General features: G+C 41.9%; 1 protein-coding gene across 1 annotated transcript in view; it reads left to right on the top strand.

The window, feature by feature from the left end:
- The first annotated feature begins 6850 nt into the window (after positions 1-6850).
- The window catches only part of arhgap24 (Rho GTPase activating protein 24), a 67808-nt gene continuing 61868 nt past the window's right edge, over positions 6851-12790 (top strand). Inside the window, exon 1 of the mRNA XM_083983826.1 lies at positions 6851-7294. The gene's annotated coding sequence lies outside the window, so the exon portion shown is untranslated. The remainder of the gene's footprint in view (positions 7295-12790) is intronic.

The following is a 12790-nucleotide window of genomic DNA, read 5'->3' as shown; positions in this document are numbered from 1 at the left end:
AACCAAATTTCAAAAATAATCCTGTCCAAGTTAAAAATATCTCTTATGAGCCTCACCTCTGACTCTTGCTGGTACAAAAATGTTTTCCAGTATTCAGCTTGTTTATTTCCTGTGCTTCCTGACACCTGTGAAAATGGTCCTTCTTCCTGTTGTTGTTGTGTCTGTCCAGGATAGGAATTTAAAAGCAAGGATTTTTTCAAGTGACACTTCCAAAAACTTGGGATGTAGAAGTGACACACAACACAGCAAAGGCCTTGTCCTCTTGTCAGGAGTCAGAAGAGGACACTTCCTATCCACTTTATTCCATTATTATTTATATGAAAGCTCAACACCTAAAACTCATCAACAAACACAATGTCCTTGAGACACATTACTAAACAGGATAAACATGCATTAGATTAATACCAGTTATTCTAATACTGTGATACACATTGTAGTTTGAAGTCATCCCCTCTGTAAATTAAAAAAAAAAGTATTTAAGGATTCCTGAAATATATATACGTATAAAAAAAGAAGGAAAATACATTTCTACAATTCTGCAGGATCAAACTTATAAATAAATGTAGGTCAGTTTTTTCTTCTTATTTCCCCATTTTCTGACGGTAATTCAGTATTAAAACCAAAGTGTTGATAAATATTAATGAAAAGTTGAATTCATTAACAGGAATTTCACAGTTTTGTATCATTACATAAGAGACAAATTCATGAAGGATAAAGTTCTCTGAAGGCCACAAATCTGTAACATGGATGTATCTACTCAATCCAGGGACGAGGTGACACACATGCACACACAAATATGCACACACGCACACACGCACACACACACACACACACACACACACACACACACACACACACACACACACACACACACACACACACACACACATATAACGATACAGGTATGGGAGCCGTCTTGCGTATGAGGGCAGGAGTGCTCTTCGTGCTCAGACTCCAATGTTCCTCTCATTCCCCTGAGAACCGACAGGCCGAGGCCTCGCAACCAAACAAAGGACCCTGGAAAATAACAGGAAAGCGTTGGTGAGAAATACCCTTTATCTGACTCCCTGAACACGTCACTGCCGCCTCTGCAGAAACAAAGGTGCGTGAACGGAGTAGTAAATAACACTGATTTACTGCAAATAGATGTTCTGGTATTTACAGTTTGGCTCTGCCTCAACAGGTTGTTTATTGTAGCTGCAGAATGACAAGGCGTATTGGAGACAACACATAAACACTGCAAACAAGGAAATTAGTGGTCTGATTGATTACACTGATAGCAGATATCACAAGTGAGGCTTGTGAATTGAAACAGGAGGCTCTTTAGCGCACATACTGTCACGTCACTTGATTCAGCTAATGGAGGCCAGTCTGATTAATGAATTCTGTGGCTCCGTCATCTCAGGGTTTCCCCCTACTTTTTTTTTTTTCTTTGTCTTAATGGTTCTCAGAAACATGTCGCAGTAAACTGGCAGTGGCTACTCCAGCGGCCTTGACCTCAGTGACCTGACAGACCGCTGACCCCCGGGGGGAGGATTGTCTCTTTCTTTCTTGACAATGTGACGTCAGAAGGAACATTTTCCAAATGGTTTACTGTCAATAACGGCTGACCCCAAAAGACTACGCCAAGTTTTTGTAGGTTAGTTTTAGTAGCAGGTCAACATGTTTCATAATTGTCACAATCTCTTGATGTAATTGTGCTACTTTAAGTGTGGTTTCCTGCCATATGACTGGCAGCCTGGTGTTCTGTTCATGATTAGTTGGAGGGCTGTGTTTTGCTTAAAAATTCTTTCTCACTAATTGTGATTATGTCATTTTTCTGCTTTTCTCCTGACTGGATTCAGACCTGGAACCAGTGAAGTCCAATGAACACATAATGAAACCAGCATGAGGTGGACTTCTGCTCCATGGTTTGATGCATTAGCATGCTAGAAGGAGCCATTAGAGAGTGGTAAACAGTGCCATAAAGGGATGCACATGGTCACTCTGTGGCATTCAAACAATCATTGATTGGTAATAAGAAGCCAAGAAAACAGCCCCCACATCATCACACCACCACCGCCACCACCACCACCACCACCAGCAGCAGCAGCAGCAGCAGCAGCCTGGACTGTTGATACAAAGCAGGCTGGGTCCATGCACTCACACTGTTAATACCATATTCTGACCACATCACAAGAAGCAGAAGCTTTTCTGCTTACCACAGTTGTAAAGAGTGGATATCTAAGTGACTTTAGTCTCTCTGTCGGCTCAACCCCAGTGAGTCAATTCTCCTATGGAGCTCCTTACCTGTTAGGATGATTACACATGTTAGGTTAGTGGATGACTGAATATTTGTATGAATATGCTGCTAACGATTATACGTCATATAATGATAAAACAAAAGTACTGAGGCAGTGATAAAGTATCAATAAATAGCACACATTTAGTGCAGGGTTTTGAAATGCATGCACTGTGTGCTGCCTTGTTTTGCTATGACACATGGACCTCTGGTGGCTCCCTGATAGTATTGTATCACACAGTTATTTTGCATTTACTTTCCATTCAATTTATCCTGAAGCTCTGATAAATACTTTGATATTCAAATTTCACCATGGTTATTTTAATTAGTCTTAATTATGTCTATTTGCAACACTGTAAGTCTGACTAGAGTTGTATAACATTAATGATGAGCTACTGCCAAAGTACCATAAATCAACATAAGAATAATTTCTTCAAGTTGGCTAATATATTGATGTGACTTTGGTGACTTTTAAGATGCATGCAAAACTTTGAAGATAAACTGAAATAGCTGTAAACAAGCTTCTTCTTTTATCAAGTCCAAAAGTCGCCACCAGAGAGCAATATTGCATCAAGGGAAACAATCAGGTTTGATCGTTGTTGTGGTGGAAAGCTGCACTGCTGTCTCTCAAGAACACATCAACTTTATCTGATGGAGAATTGGACGGCCGCAGCAGTAAAGAAAAGACTATAGATAAAGGGGAAAATAGAATAACTGAGTATTGGAAATAAAGCATGATATGATCTCTGTACAGTTGTTCATAGATAATTCATGTCCCACAGCATTGGCATAAGCAGAGGTTAAGTGATGTTTCCAGTTAATGGAAACCAGGGTCAACCGGGGTTTTCATATTAAAGTAGGCAGGAGGTAGGAAAATACCCCGAGGACAGATAGATAAATAAAATAAAGATGTGTGAGTGCACATACACACATGCTGCAGTGTGCAAGTCTTTGCATGGGTCTATGTGTTTGTGTTGACGTTTCAAAACAACTGTCAGCAAGTAAAAAGGGAGAGAAGTGACCTCCCTACTGTGTTATTCTGTGTCCATACAGGCCAGGAGACAAATTGAGAAGCACAGTGGCGCCTATACAAGAACGGAGGGAGTGACCCTGACCTTGACGGACAACAACTCCTTCCTAAACTTGATTATAAGTACAATCAACAATCTCCTTTTCTCCATTTTGTGCTGTCATTAAAGTCAGTAATAGAGAGCTGAGAGGAATTGAAGGAGCAGAGAAATGGGATCGTTTGCAAACCACCCAGACACGGTGGTTCATGATGCACGTTAAATCCCTAGGCCACCAAGAAGCCCTCAATTTTATAATTTTATTCATTACTTTTACATTTTTTTGTCATGGTCACTTTTTTTTTTTTAGATATCAGATTAGCGATAACTGAACTTGGCCATATGGGGGCAGCAGAAATGAACTCTGAACACGGACACCTTATCACCATCCCATTGAAGTTAATGAGTCAGTTCCCCATTACTATAATATGTCCAGCAGATTAAAAGCAAGTAGAAGTTGGTGTTTACTTGGTGAATTGAAGTCCAATATTTACCCTCTTTATCTCTGTTTTAGCAGATATTAGACATATATTTGGCTGTTTAGCTGCTTCGTCAGCTCTCTGCTCACTCTTTGCTGCTTGGAGTTGGGCTTTTCAAGCTTTTCCCACTATCATTACTATCAAAGCATTGATTATTTCTGCTTCAAATAAAAGTCTAAAGAGCCTCTTTGGTTATTTGGGACTGCTCTACTTGGCTACAGCCGGTTCACACCCCGTCTATTTGTGAAAGTTCAATATGTTTTAACAAAGTCTTCAATTAAAACACTTAAGTAGAGATCAAGAAGTTAGTGGCCTGTCTCCACTTGTTAATACCTTGATGCAAACAGGAACTGCTGCCATGGTCAGACACCATGCCAACAGAGGTCATACAACACACAAACACACACACCCAACCACTGTTGTTCAGTTACTGCCTCCTTAGCACATGCAATGCTAGAAGCCTGAAAATTATATAATCAAAAAGGAACTGTGTCCTAGTGTCATCTTGGTCCACTGGGAGAGATTTTTTTTTTGTCTACGGGGGCCTCCAAAGATTTTCATTATCTGTCCAGAAGTCACCAACTGTCCAAACCCTCCGAGTCGAAGGCCATGAGAACAGCAGACCCATTGAGGAGAGTTCAATTCCCAGAGGATTCCTCTGCGGAGATTCATCCGTTCTGATCATATAAGTTATCTCCTATCAGATAGAGTATCCCAGGGGAGGAGATGCAGCCCCAGTTTGTTTACAGATGGCCACTTCTTACGTCACAAGGTCACAGAGTTTCGTGTTAAGCATTCCACATCCCGCAAATATAATAAAACATGCTGAAGGATGGCGGAGGACAGATGGCTGAGGGGCTACTGTTGTTTGTTCTCTGCATTTCGTTTAATCTTTGTGTGATCTAATGAGGCTTTTCATGGCGTCTAACACACTCACCTTCTGAGCGGCGATTATGTTTTATTGAAAGAAATGAACTCTACTACATTTAACTGTTGACTGTTGAATATATATGTGTATACAGCTGCAAATGAAAAATTATGACCAGTTATACAGTTACTGTGCAGCAAGCAAGGGATTCAGTGGCTGTACCAAGGTCAGTGTAGCAGACTGATCATTTCTTAGCTGTGCTATAGAAACAAATGAACAATTTAAGTGCAAATAACCAGGGCAATTAAGTATGTTATGAGTGTAAGATCCCAAGATAGAGTCCCAAGATAAAGCTGATGGGTCTCAGGAGGTCTAAACAAATTATATAGAAACATTATATATCTATCTTGTGCAAAATTGTATAGATTTTATTTTTATGGCATACCAGATAACATGGCATAGTCAGGTTTCTATAAAAACAGTTCAAAGACTTGTCTTGGGTTGAATAAATTTCTCACACCCAGGATCTATTTTGGTCTTGTTTTTATTGTAAAACAAAAGTAATAAATTTGATGAGAACAACTGCAAATATAGCTTCAAACTCTGGCCACGGTCATTCAGAAAAGTGTTTTGGACAGATTCATGTTCTGCTCCTGGCTCTATGATCGATCATTTGACAGATGCTAATAGAAAGCCCAACAGTGACAGTGTGACAGTATACATCATCAACCCTGACCGCGCTGCTGCCTCAAACAGATCAATACATGATGTGCTTAGCCTGACCCTACACTTGACCCTGTGACGCCTTACGGTAATAACCCAGCCAGGATCATGTTTGTTGACAAGTCACCTCCTCCATATTCAGCACCAGGGCAGTCAGTCAACCAGCTTCTCTATAGACACCAGTCAGATTTACCCCCGCTCACACGTACGCTACGAGTTTGTAAATAAACTCATTTCCATCCTGATGATTAGATTTTGAGGAAGTAATTATAGTTGACATATCAGCTGCCTCCTGTATAGATTGGAATTGAATTTCTAATTAATAATGAGCCAGCGCAGGCAATGGACACCTGCCAAGGATACAATCAAGTTCTGCTAAGGTTCTGTATCTGTGCTACATTGATCATATAAATTAACATGTTGGCCCAAGTTGTCCAAAAGATTCTTCATGCACTTTCTTTTAGCTGAGTTTGAAACACATTTGAAACATTAAGTTAGATTTATATGCATCTCCATTAGATAAAATTAATTCATCCAACCCCTGCTATCTTCCTTTGACTTCACCCTTTAAGTGACTTCCAACTTTCTCATATGGTATATATTACACTCTATTGTATGTAACTACCTCATAACTACCCATATTTCATTTTTATAGCTTGCATGACAGCCCTGCATTATAGGAATGAACTTTTTTTTTTTCATTTTTGCCTCTGTAATAAATCAATAGCCTGTGTCTGATTATTAAACAGATTGTGAGAAGTAGATAAGGAGCTCAATGATTGCATGATTGAGCTCAGGAATGTAGCGCCCACACACCAAAACATCCATAACTACAAAATAAAGACTTTCAATTTGACATCATCCCCATTAATTATACACATTTAACATGTTCATTCATACTGTATATTACAAACTCTTCTTCAGAGGGTGTTACCGTGAGACTATGGAATAGGCACTCCCAAGTAAACAAGATGCACTCCCCACTAGTGTGTATACAGCTGGACTCGCACCAAAGTGAGGATAGAGTCACTAAATAAATGTTTGTCAAGCTGCATGCACGCAGTCATTTGTATATGTCATCTTGAAGACGCCTTAAAGCCAGAGCCAGTCCTCAGTGTCTGTGCTGGACTACTCACAGAGCATGTATATGGAAAATTCAGAACACAATCCATAGCAAAGTTTGGTCATTCCCTGCCTGTTTGCATTTTCAGCAGAGTGGAACACAAAGTTGTTTGTGTGTAATCTGAAATACAAGGGAAAGTCAGTTGCACTGCTGGAGCACTGCTCAGTTAGAGCTCTCATCTTAAGACTTCCTCAAACATGCTCTCTCTCTAACACACACACACTTTCCCCCTCCCTCTCTCCTCCTCCCACCACCTCCTCCTCCTCTGTAACCAACATACACACACACTCTTCTCAGACTCAGAGTGTGAGCTTCTCACCGGCTACGATGACTGGAAGAGCGAGGGCTGCATAGGCTCCAGTGTTGGGAGAGAGAGAGTGTGTGGTGCTGGTGCATGTGGTGTGCATGTGTCTGGGCGGACTCCCTCTGTAATGCTGCCCCATGTGTGACTGTGCTGACCGCGACAGACCCATCCTGTCCACAACGGAGACTTTCTCAGCAGCATGCAGATGGTGTGAGCAGTCAGGGGAAAAGTTTGTAACAGCTTGTCTGAGCTTCAGCTAACTCAATCCACTCAGCTCACTGAGAGGAGGAGGAGCAGCAGCAGCAGAGCTGGAGTACAACTTCATGTTTGTCTCGGCCCCAGGATTTCTATTGTTGTTGATTGATATCCTGTCCCTGGATTGGGTAAAATAGTTGTGCATCACCACACGTCACGGCTGAGGGGATTCAACAAGGCTGTTTATCTGAAAGGTGAGTCTGCAGTTTGATATCATGCGGTTTTTATTGTGAGGTGTTGTTTTACCTGAATATCGGTGGATTAATGTTCAGTACCTCCACTGATATTGAGCCACACTGACATATAATAGGACTGTGTAATAGGAATATGAAGATGCTGCCGCCAAATAGTCTGGCTGATGGATTCAAACCTGGATAGATAGAGTCATTATTTGCAGATATGTAATTTACATTTTAAGCAGATAGCTCTGGAGCTGAACTTCTCAGAAATTGCACTAGTAATATCACATTTTCGACCATAGATGAATATGGTAATAAGGTTTTTTAGAGGTTTGGACATTTTGCATGTTTTTTTTTTTTCACTTTCGAGACAGACCATAAACAGAGGAGGTCATTAGCTCACTGAACAATGATCAGACACATCAGTGCTTTTGGTGACTGCACTGCACTTCAGACTTCAAACAAACTTCTAGCAATGCTCCTTTTCTAATGGACTTGAGTGCTTAATGCTTCGTTAATGTGATCTATTTCCACTGTGTTAAACTAGTGACAGAACTCATCCAGCTCTGTCACCAGCACTAAGTGTCACAGAGACCCGACCAGAGTGATGCACCAGTGGAAACAAGCACATAACTTTCTATATGTGTGTGTGTGTGTGTGTGTGTGTGTGTGTGTGTGTGTGTGTGTGTGTGTGTGTGTGTGTGTGTGTGTGTGTGTGTGTGTGTGTGTGTGTGTGTGTTGGCGTGCGTGCGTGTGCGTGTAACACCTGGGTGGGCAATGCTGGGAATCTGTGAAATATATTGTGAAAATTACTAAAAGCCACACTCCCAGCATTAGGCACATTAGCAACAATGTTATGCTGGGTAACTATAGCAACAGCTGTTGTTCAGGTGCAGAGCATCGGTCTTCTGTACTTTCAGGTAGGTTTTAGAAGACACATCATTAAAATTCAGTGGCTCTGTTAGACCAGCATATTGCGAGCCACTTCTAATTGTGGCGCAGGACATGCAGATGGCAAGACTGTTGCATGTGCCATCCAGAAACACTGACCACCCCCCCTCTCTGGCTGTTGGCTGAACAAACAGACAAGAGAGCTCAATTATGTCTCGATGGTAAATGTGTGGTAATGTATGGTTGTTGTGCTGCATGTGTGAGGATGACTGCAAACAGGCACAGCATGCCCACAGTGTTAAAAGGAGAACAAAAGATTTCAAACAGGAGTGGGAGGAAAGGACAAGGAGGGGGGAAAAAATGTTGACAAAATGGCAGGGAGGACCGAAAACGATGTATGCAATTTGTTTCCCTCCCCACCTGCTGTGATAATGGAATAGAAAGATACGAAGGCAAACAGGGCATGAGCTGAGGTAGAGGGTAAAACAGGGCATGAGCTGAGGTAGAAGGTGGAGGGGGGTGAGATATGATGACCGCCGTGCGTCAGGAATGTCTGCAGTGCACAAGCGACGGTGCTGGAAAGCCCAGGGATCAGGTTCCCTGTGTCAGCTGCCACACTCGCCTGTTCCCAGGTCTAACTCTGTGATATCTGTTTATTGAGTCAGGATAAAGGATGGAGACAGGGGGCAAAAGCAGAGTGGAGATCAAATGGAAAATTTTTATAAGTAAAAGGATAAGTTTTACATTTCAGAAAATGCACTTATTTGATTTCTTGCAGTTAAAAGCGGAGGATTAATGACCACTGTCGTGTCTTACATAAGGCTGCAGCCAGCAGGTGGTTGGCTTATGCTTAGTGGAGAGAAACAGAAAGACGGACTCTGTTGGAGGGGAACAAAATCTGCCTTTTACAACTTCTACACTTCACTAATTAGCATGATACGTCTCAGCTGTTCAAACGGAGAAAGAAAAGTGGAGTTTAAAAATGATAATTTGCTATTTTTATTGTGTTGCCAGGCACACGAACTTCCAGGAATCTCCGGTGATTGTCTGGCAAGTGCTTGAAGACAAGCAGTAGACCGATGTTGCGTTCAAGTTACCTCAGAAGTCAGATGTCGTAGCTGCGAGTGACGAGATGGGCACATCCTAGTACAGCTGACACCGACATACTCTGCGGTACTCAGCACAGTAGCAGCATGTCAACAGACTGAAGTGGGACAATACTGTTTGTGAGACTGATTTAATGAGATGGAATAAGACAGAAGGGGGCAATAAACAGGATATTAGTACAACTTTCACTCCTGTTGACGGGCATAATAGCCATTTTGGATTTTGAGGTTGAGGTTTCTGCGGTTCTTCCAACTTTCCGAGCCAGAAATCTGACTTTCAGGGGTCTTTCCAGTTGAAGTTTCTGACTGGGAATAGGAAATTGTAACATTTATGGTAAGCAAAGCAAACTGAGGGCATGGAAGCAGTATCAACCTACTCACATAACTATCCCCCAAAAGTCTCCTATATAATTTTATGTTACACAATTTGGAGAATCTAAAATCTGTCGTTTATGATGGTGCTGTTATTTTCAGTTCGCGTCTTCACTTTGTGACCTTGTGTATCTTATTGTGTGAGGAAAACGCCCTGTTGCATTCCCATATCTGTCTTGCAAAAGAAAGCCACATCAAGTGTATCATTCATTCAGTTGTAACAGTCGGTCAAACACATGTACGATGAGTCAGAATTCAGTTGTGAAGTCTTCGCCCTCATCTCATCTCTTCACAGGGCTGTTGCTCAGTTCCCAGACGCTCTGTGACACATGGTATGGGAGGAAAATAGTGAGGGAGGGGCGGCAATGCAAGTGAGGGGGGTATCACAGTGAGTGTATCACACCAAAAGGGCTGTGAAGGGGACCACATATGGCGTCTAATTCAGTATGTAGACCAAATAGCCACTGACTCATCACATTGATTCATACAAAGCCTGCGAGTGTATTAGGCATTCAGCAGCGGCAGCAAAAACAAAATTTATATCCAAGAGCTTATGCCTGTGTGTTTCTGATACACTGCATGACCTGCCCTCGCCTCCATGTCCTTCTTTCTGCCTCCACCTATGTCTTTGTGACTCACAGTAGTTTGCGTGGGCAGCGTCTGATCGTGGACTATGCATGAACCTGCCCCACAATGAAGGATAGCTTCTTAAATCCCAACCTTACTGAACTCTTAAATCTTTGTGCGTTTGTTGGATGGAGCAATGGATCAGTTTTTTTTTTTTTTTTTTCCATTTTCTCTCTCTGTGTGTGTGAGTATGAGTGCTTCCATCTGTGACAGCTCTGAAGCCCTTCCTCTTTCACATCCTCTCCAGCGATTAGCACAGCAACAGCCCAGCAAGAAACATGCCCTCCTCTCACCTCATGAGACTCTCCAGCAGGAATCTCAACAGAAACACACGGCTCTTGAGGTAGCAGCTTTGGTAGCAGAGGGTTATATTTGTCTTTAACACATGTGGGTCATGGAGGCCCTACTGTGCACACTTTAAGAGGGAAGGCTGCTTCGTGGGGGTATTTAAAGGGTTGACAGCACTGACTGGCAATGTGAAGTTCATGTTTCCTCTGTTGCATGTTCTTGTTGATAGTTTTCGCTGTTAACAGGGCACTCGTGCATATACATTGACTTTGATGTAAATCTGCCCAGGAGAGATGGTTGGTAATGAAACACAGACAGCGCTTGTGTCATTGCCGGGTGGATTCAGCAGCGCCACTGTCAAAGATGCTGACCTGCACACATAAGGAAGTCAACACATCTCACCAGTATCGATAGATAGATAGATAGATAGATAGATAGATAGATAGATAGATAGATAGATAGATAGATAGATAGATAGATAGATAGATAGATAGATAGATAGATTAATTCTAGCTGTCAAAATAGATGTAATCATGGCCCATCATCTTGTCTGTCTTCTTTCACGCACTATTGACCTTTTCATCATCCAAGGAAAGTTGGCACACGGATTGCTGGCAAGCACTGAGGCCAATGTGGAGAACAGCAGCTGCAGCTAATGTAAAACTGAGGACTGGAGACAGACAGATGGAAACGTACTGTCTGCCACATGTCAAAGGTCATTAATAATACAATTCGTGTCTAGTATTAATCACTGGGTCATTAAGGCTTCAAGGAAGAGATTATTTGCATAACTCTGATCATGGAGATTCTCAGAAAAGTGCATTGCTACAATTGTAATAAATGCATTTAAGCTATAGGCAGCCAAACAGGGATTTGTTATGACCACTAATGTCTGTCTCTACAATACAAGAAGAAGCTTAGCAGGTTATTATGTTGTATTAATAGCAACAGAGACAGCAATTTCAACAATTTCAGGAGGCTAGCCTAATTACATTTGTTCGCCTCTGCTTGGGGGAATCAAGGGCAAACTGTTTCAAAATAGAGCAGTAAATTTGCCCCTGTCATTACTGTAAACAGTAGGCTACTATGTCTGATGTGTGAGTGTAAAAGGCTTGACAGGCAGTCAGAGGGGAAACCTCTGGGCCTTCAAGGTACTCAAAGGTCCAAGGAAATATAATTGTATACTCCTATTAAAATATTAGGCTATATTTATTTATTTGTCTGCTTGTTTGTTTGTATTTACTCATTGAGATGATCATTTCTAGAGCCTACTTGTTGTAAACCTGTTTTGGCAAACAATGGGTTGAATGTGGGAAATAGACCAATCACATTTTTTTTTTCAGTGACACGTCCTCCTGGCAGCAGTATCTGTAACAAAGATACTCTTTGGCTGTAATGAACGGTAATGAAGGCGTAGTGATGGATTTGATATTGGCAGGTGTCTTAGCCAATCATATGTTGTTAAATTGTGGGCGGAACTATTTCGCTACATCTTCATCGAGGAGCGACGAGAAAACAAGACCAAAAGTTTAAAAAAAAAAAGTAGGAAGAACAAGGAAGAGAAATTTGAAGAATGTGTGGTTGCTGGATTGATTGAAACTCTGTTTTTTCAAGATTATCTTTTCAGAAAAAACTTGACATTATCTTGAAAGGTCCGCCATACCTGTTGTGCTGCGCTCCGGGGGTCTCCTCACCTGGTGGCGGTAGCTGCGGCTGCTCGGATCCCTCCGCTTGTCTTTAATCGGCAACAACCACGTGGATTAATCGGTGAGGTGTTGTATGGAAGATTGTGTTCGCCAGGACTGCCATGTCTTTCATTTTTCATTTCATTTATCCACGGCGGTACTCCAATGTAGACAGCTGCTGAACTAATGCAAATTTTGGCTTCCACCTGCCACCACCATCATCATGCCGGTCGGAAATATAACTATCATGGCGGAGCTTTAACCTCCTCGACGACTCCAAACCAGTAGGAATCCATCTGGTCATCCTTCAAAGAAGTCAGGATGGAAAGTTGAGCCCAGTGTGTTAGCCAGCCTAGCTAGGTCAGCTTCAAACACAATCACAACAACCTGATCTTCAGACTGCTAGCTACACATCCACTCCCTGACGAGTGAGGTTCCTCTCCTGACTGACCGTAAGTTGGATTCTCTGTGTTTGACAGAAACGTGTCAACAACTAAATTGTGACTTTTCATAGGTGAATGAATGTAGCCTACTACTACTCC

The sequence above is a fragment of the Trachurus trachurus genome, assembly GCF_905171665.1.
Source record: "Trachurus trachurus genome assembly, chromosome: 12".
Taxonomy (NCBI): domain Eukaryota; kingdom Metazoa; phylum Chordata; class Actinopteri; order Carangiformes; family Carangidae; genus Trachurus; species Trachurus trachurus.
This window is presented reverse-complemented; position numbering and strand designations above follow the sequence as displayed.